This window comes from Lepidothrix coronata, unplaced genomic scaffold, assembly GCF_001604755.1.
Source record: "Lepidothrix coronata isolate B3197 unplaced genomic scaffold, Lepidothrix_coronata-1.0 Scaffold43, whole genome shotgun sequence".
Lineage (NCBI taxonomy): Eukaryota > Metazoa > Chordata > Aves > Passeriformes > Pipridae > Lepidothrix > Lepidothrix coronata.
In genome coordinates, this window is record NW_016690223.1 from 4,984,016 (window position 1) to 4,989,005 (window position 4,990).

At 39.3% G+C, this 4,990-nt stretch overlaps 1 long non-coding RNA gene across 2 annotated transcripts in view; it reads left to right on the plus strand.

Annotated features, from left to right (window-relative positions):
- Positions 1–1,688: 1,688 nt before the first annotated feature.
- LOC108496788 overlaps positions 1,689–4,990 on the plus strand; it is an 8,209-nt gene continuing 4,907 nt past the window's right edge. The window contains exons 1-3 of one of the 2 annotated variants that reach the window (XR_001874588.1): positions 1,689–1,807; positions 2,130–2,264; positions 3,950–4,053. This is a non-coding gene — a long non-coding RNA (uncharacterized LOC108496788). Of the gene's footprint in view, positions 1,808–2,129; positions 2,265–3,949; positions 4,054–4,990 lie in introns of those variants that run through there. The other variant, XR_001874589.1, reaches the window with a different exon arrangement.

Below are 4,990 nucleotides of genomic sequence, written 5' to 3' on the forward strand. Positions count from 1 at the left end.
TATTGACAGAAATATACAGTGTTTCATAACTAGGATTTCAAAGCTGAGCATACAAAAGAGAGTCAGGTTTATCTGATGTGTGCCCAAATGTTCCCAATTCTCAATATGCTAAACTTGCTTCCTTAACTGTCTCCTCCAAGGGATGTAATCTTTGAGTCAAGTTGTAGAAAATTCCCTCTCGTCCAAGTTGCATCAAATTATCCGCAGTGATTCTGAGAGAAAAATTATACTTCTGCTGTGCCAGCATCTGGAAGGCAGCCTAAATAGCAAGACTAAAGAGCAGTTTAATTGCACGTTCAAACATTTTAACTCTCCCCTTCCATATGGAATAAACATTCAGTTAAGAACAAACAGCAAAAAACCCCTGTGAGGGAGGTATTGGAAAGATCACCCTTCACCAGTTTAGCATGTCCAGGGTAAAAATTGTGTAGGTTTGAAAGCCTGCAGTCTTACAAAGCTTTCAGATTCAGAGAGGCCAAGTTTGAGCTATTTAATGAGCTATATGTGCTTGCGCTGATTAGCTGAATAGACTGAGCGATCCCAGAAAACATGATTGTATGTACTCAAGTATTCACAGAAATAATTCACAGCCAGAAAATCTGTAAAGTCTTTTTAATTACAAGGGCATCCTGGGACAAGTCCAGAGAGGACAGAGCAACAGCAAGGCACTTTATTTTGCCGAATACTGTAACGTAGTCATAGGAAATCCGGAGTTGTACAGCATAAACATCCCTCATCATACCCTGATCTCTGATTAGTAGGAAATGAATGACAGCAGTGGAGCTACTCAGTCTAATTATCAGTTTTGCTGCATTTCTAATAAGCTCTTAAAATCTAGTTTTGGAAGCAGGAATTTTGTCTCCTGCAGGGAATGGCTGATAGAAATGAGCAAGATTCCAGTTTGTCAAGCCTGGTCATTTCTCTAGCATTTAAGTTCTCAGTGAATCAATAGGTTGAGGACAGAGCAGGACTTGTGTAAATTCTAATCCACTTTATCACTATTATTCTAGAGTTTTCTAGGGACCCATTTCCATGTTTAGACATGGCCTGCCAATTCCAAGCTCCCCTGCTAAGTCTGGGGTGTGTATGAGAAAGACTCCATGATTCCATACGTACCTATTAGGAGATAGACTGACCATCAATTAATTTTTACAGGCACTCCGTAGTAATGATATTCAGCCAATGACTGTGTGAAGATCAGAGCTTGTGACTTAGATAGCAATTCAATGTTCCACTGGCTTCAGGAACCATTCAAACACTATTTTAAGTATGCATTCATAATTACACTTGCTGTAGTGACAGAAGATTGGATTTTGGCTGCTCTTAGCTCTAACTTTTCTTCCTTTGGGTTCTTCTTTCTTTATCACTGTGCAAGCAAAAAAAAGCACCAAGGCACCAAACCTCTTCTCTGACCAGCTAAAGGTCTTGGGAAGATGTGTCTGGGTACACAAATCAGTTAATAACTGCTGATATGGACTAATTTCTGAAGGCTATTTGCAAACTCATTCACTATTAAAAGTGGTAATTTACCACAAGGAAAGCTGGGGTTCCATGACAAAAGGGGAAGTCAGGTGGCTGGCTCTTTCAGGCACATAGATATATCTTCTTTGGCATGTTACATCATAGGAGATCAGTGAAAGAACTGTTGGATTAAAGCTCTATGACTGTTACGCAAATCCAAATGCAGGAAACGCATGGGAGGGAAGAAAAGGGAGTCAGCAAGTCTTCAAAATCTCCCATTTCGCCCACTGCTTTCTTTTTTATGTTTTGTAAAGCCGTCCAGCACATAAGGCAGAGTTCTGAGATGGTAATCCTGCAATTAAGGAGAATGGGAGAATAGGAGGAAGAACTTACAGGGCAGGGCAAGCCATTTTTCAATCTAAATTGGCAATTCATGGCAAGCGTCTGAATTGATTGGTATTACCTGGGAAAATTGTTTGGTATTACCTGGGAAAGAGTGGATAAAGATGACCATATAATAGGTACCGTTTACATTTCTGAGTGCTCTTCTCAAAAGGAATTACATTAGGGTAATGAGAGAGCAAACCTGGATAGAAAAGACATGACCTGCGCATCACATTCATGGAGGAACATATTCATCAGAACTTGCTCATGTTGCCTCATGTCAGGGAAGAACCCTACTCATGGCTTCATTGTGTGCAAGACGCTGCACCAGGCTGCACTTGACTGTCTTACTGTAAGTGGCAGTTTTGGATGGAAGACCTAGCCAGACTGCCAAACAGTAATGGAAAATGAACTTATGTGTAAGTTAGACTCAATAAATTTTCTGCATTGATGAGAGTAATTACCCCTTACATAAAATTAGTAGGAAGAGGGATTGCAGAAAGAATAATGACATTACAAAATATTTTCTCTTCCAAAATATTTCAGTTTGGTAATTGCAAATTATCTTTTTTAGTACTTTACTATAATTAAAATTGGCATTTATGAGTGGAATAAGCATTTAAAAAGTAAAATGGAAACCTTTTCATTTGAAAATCCCAAATGAGGTATTTGAATTCTTTAATATCTACTTTTAGAAAAAAAGGAACGAAAATAGACACTTTCCATGAATTTCTGTTCTAAAACTGTCTCCGTTCTTAAGGGCACAGGGCAACAGATAGACATGTGAAGACTTCAAACCTCAAGAAAACATTTTAAAAATTCGTCTTGGTGACATGTGCCTTCCCACAGGGAGAGAGAGAGCATATATAGGAGTCTCTTTGCTTCCTTCAGCACCCTGCCATTTTTAGGTTAATATCAGATAGTGGGTGTTGCCTTGTGTGACTCAAGAACTAAGTGCCTTTTTTTTACCTGTTACTATATTTTTCTGGCCCTGAGAAACTATGGCATTGCTTCCTCTCTATTCCTCTCAGACAGACTTTCCTCTTAGGGAAGTTTGTTGCCTCCCTTAGGACCAGATTAAGACCATTTCACTGCTTCCAGCTCTAGGGTCTTCAGCACAGGAAAGACATGGAACTGTTCGAGCAGGTCCAGAAGAATGGCACAAAAATTAGCATAGGGCTTTCCCCCCCTATGAGAAAAGACTGAGAGAGTTAGGGTTGTTGAGCTTGGAGAAAAGAAGTCTCCAGAGAGACCTTTTAGCATCCTTTCAGTACCTGAAGGGGGCCTATACAGAAGACAGGGACAAACTTTTTATCTGGGCCTGCTGCGATAGGACAGGGTGCAATGGTTTTAAACTAAAAGAGGGTAGACATAGACTAGATATAAGGAAGATTTTTTTTTTTTTACTATGAGGGCAGTGAAACACTGACACAGGTTGCCCAGAAAGGTGGCAGGTGCCCCAACCCTGGCAACATTCAAGGTCATGTTGGACAGGACTCTGAGCGACCTGGTCTAGTTGACTAAACGTCCCTGATTAGTGCAGGTGTGTTGGACTAGATAATCTTTAAAAGCTTCCTTTCAACTCAAACTATTCTATGATTCTATGTGAAGAAATCTAGAGGCTTGCATCTAATTCTACGTCTTCTGGTGGGATTAAAGAGTCCGATGTCTGCAGTCCACAGGCAGTAACTAAGTGAAAGCTGCAACAAAGCCTCTTAGAAGAACCTGTTGGACTACTGAAAAGTATTTTTTCAATTCATAGGTTGCTTTTTTTTTTTCCGCTGGCCGTTACATCTGGAAGCAGAGCTGTGTCAGTTCCTAAGCCATGTTACTCTGGTGACTTCTAAAACAGTCTTGTTGTCAATGATGCCATCTCTAAAAGATTCAGATTTTTAGATGCCTCTCAGAACCAAAGTTCCAAGTCATCCAGGCTTCACCTTTGGCTACTTTTATCCTTTTGCTTCAGTGAAAGCAAATTGATATTATTTTATTTAGTCTTCTAAAGTTATAGAAAGCTAAAGCACTGTGATGTTTTGATGATACTAGAAGCTTTGAAGTTGCTGTTTCACATTATGACTGTCTTCCCTTTACTTCATCCTCACAGTACCTGTTGTACCTTTCACTTTGAAATACATCAATCACTGAGGAGCACAAGCACCATCTGATGACTTCTCTTAAAAGGAACTGAAAGGGATATGGAACCAGGACAGGGGAGAAAGTGATAATTAGCCATTTTTCAAAATGCTCTAGACTTTCAGCGTATGTAATTAAGTTGTGTGGCTATACAGGAAAATTCTCTACCTCTCTCTTCCTCTTTTGTAATCATGCAGCTTTTCCCAGAATTTGGAAGCACTAATGATGAAACACCTAGAAATCTAAACTAAAATTGGAAATAACAACTGTGAGCAGCACTAAAAAAACACCTAAGTGACTGAATAACTTGGGATACAAAAATTAAAGGGAAGTCTGATGAAACTTGAAGATGAAACTCCTATATTTACCCTGTACCTTTTCATTCCAGGAGATGTTGGCTAGTAGTTCAGGTGACACCTATCTCTTAAAGCCTGAATGGACTTAGTTGCAACCTGTTTATTTCCCTCATGACCAATGTACTTTTCAAGCATGAAGAGAGCAACATCAGATGCCTCAGTAATTGAGAAGCAGAATACTTAGAGAGTTCAGAGACTTGTGAAATTAAATGGTGGTTGAATGGGGTTTTCAGGATTGCAAGCTTGAGCTTCATTGTTGGATCTTAAATTTCATTTTGATGCCTTAATTTTATTCTGGACATTGATATCTGAAAACATAAATTTTACACCAAAACACTAAACAGAAAATTATAACATTAAACACAAAACATTGGATAGCAAACAGATGCTATAAGGATGGGAGCACTAAATTTAGTAAATGTGGGAAGGAACAGAAGCAGCTCTGATATCTTTATTTAAAATCAATCCTGTCTGTACAGACAAATTGATTAATGTATTTCTCAGGTGAGCTGCAAGTAAGAAATTAAGCATCTAAAATACAAGTTAATCAGCAGTGCACCACTGTTCTCTATACTGTCATGGCGAGGCTTCGCGAACGAAGATTTGGGAAGGCTCTATCCACATTTGCTACAGGCACGTTGGTGGCTCATGAGGCC